This window comes from Phocoena phocoena, chromosome 10 (assembly GCF_963924675.1).
Source record: "Phocoena phocoena chromosome 10, mPhoPho1.1, whole genome shotgun sequence".
NCBI lineage: Eukaryota > Metazoa > Chordata > Mammalia > Artiodactyla > Phocoenidae > Phocoena > Phocoena phocoena.
Window position 1 is genome coordinate 31,174,177 of NC_089228.1, and position 13,509 is coordinate 31,187,685.

Here is a 13,509-nt window from a genome sequence, read left to right on the forward strand (position 1 = left end):
CCTGTCCAATGTCTGTTTCCCATCCCCAACCTACTACCTCTATGAGAGCAGAGCTATGTCTTCTTAGTCACTGCTCAATAAATTTTTGTCAGGTTAATTAAACTCAGGGAGCACAACTGTGCCATCTTGGAGTAAAAAGCAATAGCCTTTACACAGTTATCCTTTAAAAAAAATTATTTTGAGCAAAAGATAGTAAACATTGGGTAGTAGAATTCTTGTAATTTTTCTTTTAGAAATCCTTCCGGATGGAAATACCTAATTTGCAAAGTCAGGGAATGATTTTTGCTGGTTCAAACTGGGGATTTAAAAAAATAACAGTACCCTCTAGTGTACTGTAGTTTCTCAAAGAACACCTGAAGGATATAAACTAGAATGGCAGGAATTCCCAGGTTGTCCAATGGTTAGGACTCTGTGCTTCCACTACCACAGCCCTGCGGCCGAACTAAGAACATGCAAGCCTGCGTGGCGTGGCCAAAAAAAGTAATAAAATAAAATAGGGGGACTTCCCTGGTGGTGCAGTGGTTAAGAATCCGCCTGCTAATGCAGGGGACACGGGTTCGAGCCCTAGTCCAGGGAGATCCCACATGCCATGGAGCAACAAAGCCCGTGCGCCACAACTACTGAGCCTGTGCTCTAGAGTCCCCGAGCCTTAACTACTGAGCCCGCGTGCCACAACCACTGAAGCCCGTGCACCTAGAGCCCGTGGTAAGCAACAAGAAGCCACTGCAATGAGAAGCCTGCGCACCACAACCAAGAGTAGCCCCCGCTCGCCGCAAGTAGAGAAAGCCTGCGCGCAGAAATGAAGACCCAATGCAATCGAAAAACAAACAAAAAACTAAACTTAAAACAGGAAGGGCTTCCCTGGTGGTGCAGTGGTTAAGAATCCGCCTGCCAGTGCAGGGGACATGGGTTTGAGCCGTGGTCTGGGAAGATCCCACGTGCCGCGGAGCAACTAAGCCCGTGCACCACAACTACTGAGCCTGCATGCCACAAATACTGAGCCTGCACTCTAGAGCCCACATGCCACAACTACTGAAGCCTGTGCACCTAGAGCCCGATCTCCGCAACAAGAGGAGCCACCGCAATGAGAAGCCCACACACCGCAACAGAGTAGCCCCCGCTTGCCACGACTAGAGAAAACCTGCACACAGCAACACGCAGCAAAAAATAAACAAACAAACAAATGAATAAAAAATAAAACAGGATGGCACCAGAGACACAAGAACTAAAACCTTAAAATCCAGCTAAAGGTAAACCTCACTGTGGCTCCTTAAACTTGCCCTCCACCCTCCTACCTCAGGTATTTGCAGTGCGGTGCCTTCTGCCTAAACTGCCCTCCCCTCTTTGCCCCTCTAACCTGTGAACACATTGTCCCTCTCTTTGTGGGTCTAGGGCTATCAGAGCCTCCAAAACTCCATGCAAACGTTCCTTCTCTAAGATGAACGCTCAGGTTTCTCTCGCCTACACGCACATGCACGCATGCCCGGCCCTTACCCGAGGGTCAGCCCACCTGGCGTATAGACCCCAGCTGGCCCAGGTTTCCACTGATTGTTAACAAGCCCGTGTTCTTACCTCCTATGAGTTCCCTGATGGCAGGAGAAAATGTGTTAATTTGCAGAAAGTCCTTCTGCTGACCGTCTCTTCTCTAGGAAACTCTTTTACTTTCCCCATCAAATACCCTGGAAGTTTTATTTTATTTTTCCAACTTACTTATTTTGAGATTACTGCTTGAGTTACTTTAATAGTTTCATAGAGGTTAAGCTGAAGATGACTTTAAAGATGGTAGTAATAATAACAATGACAGCAGCTGCCATTTGCTGAAGCTTGCTCTGGGCCAGGCTGTGTTTTAAGAAGGAATGGTATACACTATCTACTAAATACCAACTATAGCACTAAAAAGGTGGGCTCTGTTGTCATCTCCATTTTAGAAATGAGGGAACTCGGGCCCAGAGAAGTTAAACAACTTGCCCATGGTCACACAGCTTGTGAGTAGTGGAGGTGGCACCTCGCTCCATGAGGCAGAGTAGGCGCAGGGCCTAGGGCCACAACACTTTTAGGGGCCACGGAAATGTTTTAATTTCCTTCAGGATAAGAAGGAAAAAAAATAAAAATTTAGGTTGAAGACAAAGTTTTAGTATATAATATTAACATAACTGTCTTTATACCAGTGTTGTTGTAAAATATAATTTTTACTATTTTCTTATGGAAGAAGGGATTCGTGAAGGCAAAAGTGCACTAGGACCCACAAAAGTCATAATGTGGCCCTGGTGGAGTCAGAAGTCAAATCAAGTCAGTATGCCCCCAAAGTTAATGTTTTCACTAGTCTAGTGTAACCCCATATTACAGGTGAGGAAATTGAGATCCAAGGCCACACAACAAATGCATGGCAGAGCCAAGCCGAAAATGCAGGTTTCCAGTGGTCCAACCATGGTACCCTGTGGTCCAACACCACCACCTAGTGGTCTTGCCGGGAACTTCGCTTTAGTCAAAGGATGAACCTAGAGAGAGGGCACAGGTCCAGATACCCCCAGGAAGCAGCTACCCGCCTGCCCTTGGACTCCATACTCAGCAGTGGGGAAGCCAGGCCAAGGCACCAACTCCACATGCTCTCTTTAGGTTGTCATCAGAATTCACACATCCCCCCTACACACACACACACACACACAAAGGCACCCCTCTCCCAGGGCAACAGAGCTATCCCTCCGAGTTAATACTTGTAAAACACCTAGATTGGCCCTGTGCGATAGGAATAGCATGTGAGCCAATGTGTAATTTGAAATTTTCTAGTAGCCACATTAAAAAAGCAAAACGAGGGAATTTCCTGGCAGTCCAGTGGTTAGGACTTGGCGGTTTCACTGCCGTGGCCCATGTTCAGCAAGCCATGCGGCACGGCCAAAAAAATAATTAATTAATTAAAAAGCAACAAGCAAAACTAATTTTAATAATGTATTTTATTTAACATAGGGGGTCAGCACACTACAGGCAATGGGTCATGTCTAGCCCACCACCTGTGGTTTTTTTTTTGTTTTTTTTTGCGGTACGCGGGCCTCTCACCGCTGTGGCCTCTCACGCCGCAGAGCACAGGCTCCGGACGCGCAGGCCCAGCGGCCATGGCTCACGGGCCCAGCCGCTCCGCGGCACGTGGCATCCTCCTGGACCGGGGCACGAACCCGTGTCCCCTGCATCGACAGGCGGACTCCCAACCACTGTGCCACCAGGGAAGCCCCCACCACCTGTTTTTTTAAATGAAGTTTTATTGGAACATATCCACACCCATTTGTTTATGTACCAGCCATGGCTGCTTTTACACTGCAACAGCAGAGTTGAGTATTTGCTTATTTGAGACTGGATGGCCCACAAAGCTGAAAATACCCACTACCTAGTCCTTTACAGAGAAATTTTGTCGATTCTTGATTTAACCCAATATATCCAAGTTTGGTCATTTCAACATGTGATTCAATATAAAAATTATTAATGAGCTATTTTACATTTTTTATTATACTAAATTTCTGAAACCCGGTGTGTCTTTTATACTTACAGCACATCTCTATTTGGATGAGACACATTTCAAATGCTCAGTGGATACATGTAGCTCATGGCTATGGAACTGGACAGTGTGGGTTTAGAATAAGGCCCTGCATGTAGCAAATATCATAGAGGTGCTCACTAAATACGTAAATAAATAAATTCCCCAGAAGTATTAAGCCCTAACCACCTGGAACATCCACTGCTTGTTATGAATCAACCCTTTTCCCATGCTTCTAGAATGGTGCTAGCAATGTGCCATCATCCTTGAGAGAACTGAAAACATCATCACCCAAATCATGTTCCGAAAGACTTAATTTGTTTGCAAAATCCCAGCTGTGAAAAGCTGCCCTGGTAGCAGCCTGTCCTCTTCTAAGCAGCTTTGCAGCCTTGCTGCTGATAGAGATAATCATAATAACAGCTAATATAATTCACATATATAGAGCCAGCCATTTGCTAGGCATTTTCTGAGCATCGTTTCATTTAATGACAGAAATAATGGTGATTCCCTCAGGAGGCCTACCCTGACACCCCATGCTGGCTTAGGCGTCCCCTCTGCCCTCCAAAGGTGCCCGTCTTCCCCCATCACAGCTCTTCTCACTCTGTGCCATGAGCTCCAAGAAGATTTGCCCCCTCTGCCCCAGGGACCCAGCCTAGACCTGGCCCCTGGGAGCTATCAGATCGAGGTTTGTTGCATTCAGTCAAATGGCCCCAAAGAACCCAGTGGGCTATCTGGTTGATTACATTCGGCAGGTATTTGTCAAGCACCTGCCTCTAGGGCGCAAGGCTGCAGTGCAAGTCCCCCAGGATCACATGCACACCAGCCTTGTTCACGCTCTATCTTCCCCTTGCTCTTTCCCACTCAAGAACTCTCCCAAAGTTGATAAGGGAAACGCAGGCAACTTAGTTCAATTTGCTGTTTTAAAACTACTAGCTCCTTTGTGGAGTTTCAGGCTAAGGGGAAAACTTGGAGAGACCTGGAAAGTTCCTCTGGGGGTGGTCCTCACAGAGCTGTTGGTTTGCCTCGTTCTTTCTTTGGCCAGACTGAGGGGCTGCTCTTTGAACAAGTGGAGTAGGAGGGTACCACAGTGCCCTGATTGAGCAGGGTGGGCCCGTGAGCATTTTGGTTTCACAAAGGGCTGTGCGCAGGGCTGAGACAGGCTGGGACCTGGGGCCCTTTGCTGCAGTGCTGCAGTGCTTGCACCTGGACACAACCTCTCCTCCAGCAACAAAGTACAAAGAAACTGTATGTGACTAAAATAACTGCGTGCATGCACAGCTGGGGCAAATTCTGGGCCCAAAAGATACAAAAGACCAAAAACCCCAACTCCCACTTTTGAAGAGCCTGGAGCAAATGTAGGGTGTCAGGAGCAAAAGCAGGGTACTGCACATGCCCCCTGCACGCAATAGCACCTAAGGGGTGGGCCAACCACCTAAGCCACCCCTCCCGCTCGACCCCACGGACACACCCCTACCCTCACCCCATATAAGGAACAAGCTCGCCCCTGCCTCAGGGAGTGAGCCAGCAGGCAAGGAACATGTTGTTTGCTCTCACTCCCCCGCTGCAGCAGGTGCCCCAGTAAAGCCTTGCCTGAATTTCTTGTCTGGACTCTGATCAACTTCTATCGATTAAGGGGGCCAAGAACCCTGGTTGGTAACAGGGTGAATCCTTGGGTTTCCTCCATGCCAGAGGCCTTGTAAGCAATGAGATGCTGTGTGCACCAATGCTGGGTAGGATGCCAGCCACAAACATTTGACATGTCTGGGATTCTGGGAGGGAATCCAAGGAAAGAGGAAGGTCCTTCAAGATGGCCCCAGTAACCAAGGTTTAGCTATCAGAAGGGAGGGGTTATGGGCTGAACTGTGTCCCCTCAAAAAAAATACGCTGACGTTCTAACCACCAGTACCTCAGAATGTGACCTTATTTGGAAATAGGGTTATAGTAGATGTAATTAGCTAAAATGAGGACATACTGGAGTAGGGTAAGCCCCTAATCTGATACGACTGGTGTCCTTAAAAGAAGATGGCCACATAGGCTTCCCTGGTGGCACAGTGGTTAAGAATCCACCTGCCAATGCAGGGGACACGGGTTCAAGCCCTGGTCCAGGAAGATCCCACATGCCGCAGATGAACTAAGCCTGTGCGCCACAACTACTGAGCCTGTGCTCTAGAGCACGCGAGCCACAACTACTGAGCCCACACACCACAACTACTAAAGCCCGCGCACCTAGATCCCGTGCTACACAAGAGAAGCCACCGCAATAAGAAGCCCACACACCACAACAAAGAGCAGCCCCCGCTCGCCACAACTAGAGAAAGCTCACGCACATCAATGAAGACCCAACGCAGCCAAAAATAAATAAATAAAAAAAAAAAGATGGCCACATGAAGACAGAGACACAGGGGCCATGTGATGACCAAGACAGAGACTGAGTCAGGCAGCTGCAAGCCAGGGAATGCCAGCAAACTCCCAGGAGCCAGGAAGAGGCCAGGAAGGGTTTCCCTGCAGGTTTCAGAGGCAGCATGATTTTTAGGCTTCTAATTTTCGGAACTGTGAGACAAATTTTTGTTATTTTAAGTCACCCAGTTTGTGGTCCTTTGTTATGGGAGTCCTAGCAAACTCATACAGGAAGGGACTTGTGAGTTTAGGGTGGTGGCCAAGCTCAAATCCACCCCTAGAGCAGCCGCAGGGCACATCGGGCTCTGTGGCAGAGATGGACTAGATGTTTGGGGACCCTTCCCCTTCTTCTTCCTGGCCACCTGGTCACACAGCACTCCCAGCCTTCTCACATCTAGAAGTCATGTGATTTGTTCTCACCAACAGGATGTGTCAGCTCCAGGCCAAGGTGGTCAAGGGTGGGCATGTTCTCTCCAGGCCCTCTGTCTCTCCTCCCTCATCCCGCAGCTGGGTGTAGAGGACTCAGGGAAGGACTCTGAGGCCCTAGGAGATGGCACAGCCACCAGATGGGAGAAGCCTGCGTCCCCAGATCAGCAGGTGGCCTGCTGAACACCAGATTGCACTGTGCTGTAAAAAATACATTTATTTTTTTTAGTACATTTGAGCAACTGGGATTTAGGGGCTGTTTGTTATAGCAGTGAGGCAACCCTGACCTGTGCAGGTTCTTGGAGGTGTGAGAAGCAGAAAGTAAACTTGGAAACGACTTCCTCCCTAAACTCTGGGATACCCTGGGATTGAGCAATTCTGCTATGGGTCCCTTCAACAGGATGTAGAGAGTAAGGACAGGGAGATATCCCCCTCCTCTCCCCTTAGTACCTTAAGAACTTAGAGATGCCCCTCCCCTGCCCCAGGTCTGCTGCTGGAGCACTTGGAGGTTCCATTGCTTCCCCCAGGAGAGTGACCTGTGCTGGTGATGGGATGGCAGGGGCGAGGAGCTCTGCAAGGAGCTGAGGTCCCTGAGGGCAGACAAGAGGCAGCAGGCGGGCCCCCCTGAATCCCAGACATGTGCCCACCTTAGAGAAGGACTCGTGCCTCTCCCCGCTTGGCAGAGCTGAACAGAACACAGGGAGGGTGGGGCTGGCAATGTCTCTGCTCTTCAGGGTCCAGACAGACCACAGGAAAAGGAAGGAGCAGCTTCTGAACCCCCAGGAAATTCACATCCGCTGGTCTGTTCGCCATGGGACATGGAAGATGCTACTTTTGATGTAAAAGCTCTTTGTGATGAGCTGGCATAAGCTGGAGCCCTGGTGTCCTTCATGGATTCCCCTGCAACACAACAAGGGCCCGGTGCTGGGGCCACCACTCCTCCTGCCAGCCCACCCCTAGCCCAACACAACACAATGACACAGCTGCTCCAGCTGCTAGAACAGTGAAATCCTTCTGCGCAGTTAGCAACAGCGCTGCCCCTTGTGCCCCCTGACCCCTACCCTAGGCTCTCCATTCCTTCTTAGGATCCAGTAACTAAATGGTATGCCTGGCAAAGCATGGGCATCTTGAGACCCTGCTTTGGCTCCATGGCCAGGACCTGCCCTGATTGGTGGCATGCAGGTTATGCTAATTGTTAACTATTTCGATCCCATCCCAACCCCAACCTCACTTACCCCTCATCACATTTCTCCCCTTGTCTAGTGATTCCCCAGCCATCCCAATGCTCCACGGTAAATACCTCCAGGGTCCTGCCCAAGGCTGAACTAGCTTCCCAAATGCCCGTTGGCTGCAAATCCTCCCTGTTGAATTAATAATAATGATAGTACCAGTTACCATTTCTTGAGCATTTACTATGTGCCAGGCACCAGACTGGTGCTTTCTATGTGTAAAAGGCACTTGGGGCTGACCTAGCTGGGGCCCAGAAAGTGCCTTCAACCCCTCTTCTGTGGATATTTGCACCCATTGGGAAGACACAGCTCCTGTCTGTATCTGTTTGGGGAGGTCAGTGGAAGGTTTGTCATCTGTTCCCCATCTGGCTTCTGAACTGGTTGGGTTAGGGGCATGAGGCCAGATGCTTATAGAATATTCCAGAGATTCTGGGAGCAACTGTGGGTTTAAACAGAACACTATGGGGAAAAACTGAACTTTGCCCTGAACCCAGCACTGCCCTTCTACCCAGGGGGCAGCCAGAATCAGCTCCCCTGACTCCAATGCTTGGGTTGCTGGATAAAACGTAGGATGCCCAATTACATTTGAATTTCAGATAAACAATGAATAATTTTTTCAGTATACATATGTCCCATGCCACCTTTGGTACATACTTACACTAAAAGATTACTGTTTATCTGAAATGCAAATGCAACTGGGCATTCTGTATTTTAATTTGCTCCATCTGGCGACCCTATGCCTGGCAGTGGTTTCACAGGCAGTAGGTATGGACCTGTGGGCCGAGCAGGAGAGGAGGAACAGGGAAGCCCCACGTGATGCCTAAACTGAGTCTTGCACTGTGGGCGCAGAGAGTCAGGCCCTTCTCAGAAGAATCCGATGGGGGAGATTCGACCTGGGACCCTGCTCAACGTCACACCCCAGCAGGCCTTCCCTGACCACCCTGTCTACCATAGCAGCCCCTCAGCCTCCATCGCTTTCTCCTGATTTACCTCTTCTTTTTTTTTTTTATTTTTTTTTTATTTTTTTTTTTTTATTTTGCGGTACGTGGGCCTCTCACTGTTGTGGCCTCTCCCGTTGCGGAGCACAGGCTCCAGATGCGCAGGCTCAGCGGCCATGGCTCCCGGGCCCAGCTGCTCCGCGACATGTGGGATCTTCCCGGACCGGGGCACGAACCCGTGTCCCCTGCATCGGCAGGCGGACTCCCAACCACTGCGCCACCAGGGAAGCCCTGATTTACCTCTTCTTATAGCCCTGATACTCAAGTGTGGTCCACGGACCAGCAGCAACAGCATCGTCAGGGAGCTCGTTAGAAATGCAGAATCTCACCCCATCCCTGACATCACTGAAGGATCAGAACCTACATTTTAACGCGATCCCCAGGTAATTCCTGTGATGGTAAAGACTGAAAAGTGCAGCTCTGTAACACGGACCACAGCCTGACACTACTTCATATATCTGTCATCGGCTCTCTGTGAGGGCCCATGTCTGTCTTGCTCTCTGCTATACACCCCAGGACAAAAAGAGGAGCACATATTAGGTGCTCACTAAACATTTGTTGAACGATGAATGAATGAATGAGTGAATGAACAAATGAACGAACCAGAATTCAAACCCAGCCTGGTAATTTCAACCTGAGTCGCTCTGTGCCTGTTGGTTCACTAACTCATTTGGGGGTAGAGCCGGGATTCAGTGGCTCCAGATCTCCCTCTGCTGGCTGTTCTGAACGACAGGATTATATGCTGAAAGAATGAATGTGTGTCCTACCCACCTCATGCAGTTTTCTGAGGATAACTCCTGCTTGGGGTGTTTTCCCGCCTGATTTCACCAAAACCCTGTGACAAAGGAAGGGAGGTACTCATTTGTTCCCAGTTTTCAGGTGTGGAAACTGAGGCCCAGAGAAGTTAAGTTTCTTGCTTGAGCTCACACAACATGAAAGTGGCGGAGCCAGGATTTGAACTCACAACCTCTTGATTCCAATTCAAGGCCTCATTCCCTAGTCCATACTCATTTATCCCACAGTGACTGAGTGCCAGCCCCAACCTGGGAGCTGGGAGGGCGTTAATAAAATTAACTAAGAAGCCCTGGAAGCCCAAGGCCTCACCAGGCCAGATGGATCCTCAAGGAGTGGTGATAGTGCTGTGCAGACTCAAAAATTGCAGGAGCACAAAGGTGGGCTCAACTAATCTCCTGGAGGACTCTTGGAAGACTTCCCAGAGGAGGTGACATCTGAAAGTTAGCCAGCAGAAGATGGGGCAGGAGGAACATTCTAGGTGGAAAGACCAGAAAGTGCAAAGGCCTGGAGTCCTGCTCAGAGAATAGTGAGCCAGAGGAATATGATGAGGGACGAGGCTGGGCCTGCCTGCAAAGGTCTGGAATGGCAAGAGGGTGGTGGCCCTTACCCACATGCCAGCTATACTCCCAGGATGGAAACTCCTCCTCCGGCTTCTGCCAGTGCCGATCCCGGAGGTAGGAGGCCTGGCCTTGGCCGTCGAGGGAGATGCCTTGGAAGAGCAGCTGCAGGGTGCGGGGGGACCTGCTTCATGCCTAAGCCCTCTGGTTTGGTCTGGCCTGATAGCCCCCGAGTTGCTCTTCGGGCCTGCCTGACTCTGTCTCCCTTGGGCGGAGGGCCCTGGACACCTACTCCCCTGGACAGCTGATCCTGGAGCCCCCTGGTCTCTGGCCATCCAACAGGTAGCTGGTGGCCTGGGATGGCCCCACTCCCAGACTGACCTGAAGGGGGCCTTTTGGAGCCGCTTCCTGGGCAAGGGTCCCTCCTTCAGGTGCTTGTGGCCATAGCTGGTGTTCCAGGCGACCTGGGCGGCAGTCTCCTTCTGGATGTGCTCCTGCCGGCAGGCTTGCTTCTGGGAGGTGAATAGATCCCTCATGGCAGTGAGGGCAGGGGGGCGGGGGAGGGAGGAAACATTCTGCCGCCTATGTTTGCACTGCTGGTGCCTCATCTCCAAGGATACGTGCAGCCAATGAGGGCTGGGTTGCCAAGGCCCTGCCTGAGAGGAGAGGCTGGGCTGCTCAGGGCACTGCGAGCCACACACAGGCAGTGGGTAGGACAGACCAGACTGAAAAAAGGAGCAAAGGCCACACCTACCCAGGGTGCCTGGGAGGGGGCCCTGTTCTGCCCCAGAGGAACCCAGGGCCCAGGCCTTTCCTCCTCATACCCAGAGGATCCCAGGTGGCGCATGGGGTTCCACTGCCTCTATTCCATTCAGCAAACCCCAGTGTACACCTACTGCATGCCAGGCACCCAAGGGGGTCTAAAGAGAGGTCGTCTCCACTCCAGGAAGCTCTGGTTACATGGCTGCCGAGCCAACTCCTCACACACAGCTCTGCCACTTGACAGCGGTATGGCCTCATCTGTACAGCGAGATGATGGCGGGAACTACCCTTAGTGTTCAGAGAATGACGTTAGAACAGTGTTTAACAACTTGAGACAAACAGCACCTGGCACTGGGGAAGCCCTCTGTAAATGCCAGCTGATGATTAACAAGCACCTGCTAGGTGCCAGCTGCTAGGCAGCACTCCGTGTGCCTTAAGCCACCTGCGTGATTACTGGGGCTCTCAGAGCCTCCTTTTCAGGTGGGGAAATGGAGGCCTGGAGAAATGATGTGCCCCAGGGCACACTACTGGTGTACCCACTCTGTGCCAGGCCCTGAGCTGGGGCTTCACTGAGTGACTTCACTCAACGACTAATAGGCTCTTTTTAAAAACATATTTATTTATTTATTTATCTATTTATTTATTTGGCTGTGCCAGGTCTTAGTTGCGCCATGTGGGATCTAGTTCCCTGACCAGGGATTGAACCCCGGACCCACTGGACCACCAGGGAAGTCCCACTAATAGGCTCTCTTACGTCACTTTTCCAGGTGAGAAAAGTGATGCTCAGCAACATTAAATGGTCGCACTGGGATTGATTCCAAAGCCCACATCTCTGTTACAGACTCTCCCACGGAATGTGACAAGCATCGTGAGAGAGGTGCAGGCAGGGCGGGGCAGAGGAGGACCCACCAGTCCCCTCAACAGCACCATGAAGTCAGCCTTCTGGATCCTCACACCCTCTGCCTTCTTGAGCAGGACCCTCTGGGTGAGTACCAGTGAGAAAGAGGTAACCCACAATGCCCTGGGGCCACTTGCCTTTCCACTCTGCTGGGTATGCTCTTGTTTATTCATTCAACAAACATTCACTTGCTCTTGACCCTGTGCCAGACACACAGCCAGGTACTAAAGGGAGATGAGAAGGGACAGAGCCCACAGGCTTCCTGCCCTCAAGGTTTCTCAGTACAGGAGAGACAGATGCCTAACCAGGTGGATAGAGGGGCAGGCAGAGAATTTGGGGGATGGTCTGGGAAGTCTTCCTGGAGGAGGTGTCCTTTGATTAAGAACTGAACCATAAACACTGGTTCATGGCAACTCTCTTGCTGCAAGGTAGGTTGGGTAAGGACGGAGGGAGGAAAGTCAAGAGTTAGGGGGCTGGGGGTGGCAAGACCCTGGGGTGAAACGGTAGTGGGGTCTGGTGCCAGAACTCAAGAAAGCCTCCCTGGCCCAGATCGCCCCCACCCACAGACTGGTAAGCCCAGGCGTTCAGAGCACAAAGAGTGCAGAGGTGGGTGTCCCCCTCCTTGGGGCTTCGGAGACCCTGTGCCTTCCCCACCACCCGGGCTGCCCACGGGGCTTCAGCTTAAGGATCCAAGGCAGCCCCTGGTGGTCACTGCAGTAACAACAGCCCAGGCGGCTATCCTCCTGCCCAGTGGACAGGCTACCCCCAAAGGGAGGGGAGTGGGAGGGTGCAGAGAGGCAACCCCTGAAATGTTGCCTTCCAGTTGGCACAAGGACAGCCAACCGCCCACAAGGAGAGCCGCCTTCAGATTCTTTTCCCTTGTCTGCGGGCGCCCACCCTGTGCCAGGCCCTTGTGAGCAGCTTCAGGACCCCAGGTTTTAATTCAGGTTTCCCAGGTTTTAACACAACTTGATCATCGCTACCCTCTCTGAGCCCCGGCAAACTCCCCTGTAAAAATTTGGGGATAATCTTAAGAGTCAGTGCCTCATTGTTACTTAGGACATTTGTCTTACTGTAGATTTAAAAACTCATTTAAAAGCCACCAACAACCCCTGGGAAGGTGTGGAGGCGGCCCCCAGGTCTGTCTCTGGCCTAGGCCTGCGCTAGGGGAAAAGAGGTCACTGCAGCTCAGAAACAAGGGGAGGCCAGGAGTCGAGCAGGGGCACAGGTGCCTCCCAGCTTTCTGGCCACGCTCCCAGGCCACCAAGGACCCACTCTATCCATTTCCACTGATGATGCCCAACCCTAATCCCCAGCCTGGGGCTCTGTCCAAGACAAGGGCCTTTCCTAGGACTCAGTACTTGTGTCTTTAAAGTAGCCCCTCCTGGAATTAAGCTCTCAGAGCACTTTACACGAGTAATAGTAATTCTGTGAACCCTTACCGTGTACTGGATACAGTGAAATTCTTTCTGTGTGTTTTGTTGGTTAATCCTAAGAGCACTGTATGGGGCAAAAAATGGAGAAAAACTGAAGAAAAAATGGAGGCACTGTTTTCTGTGAGGGTAAACGATCAGCCGGAGGTCACAGCAGGACCAGGATTTGAACCCGCTGGCCTGTGCTAAAAACCACCACGCTAAACGGCTTCCCTACAAACTACGCTTCCTTTTGTGAGGTATCTCTTCCACTCTGACTTGGGGAGCTGAGTCTCCCCAAAACTCAGGCATCCCCTCCCCCAGCAGCTCTGGGTGAAGGAAGGTTTGCCCAAGTCAGTTGGGAGATGGATGTGTTGTGGGATCTTTCTAGAGGTTAATCTTAGAATGGTTTTTCCCATTATCTTCCCATTTTATGGATAAAGCCGCTGAGGCACAGAGGCGATAACTGCGTGAGTTGTCAGCTGAGACTGGAATCCAGACTTGCACCT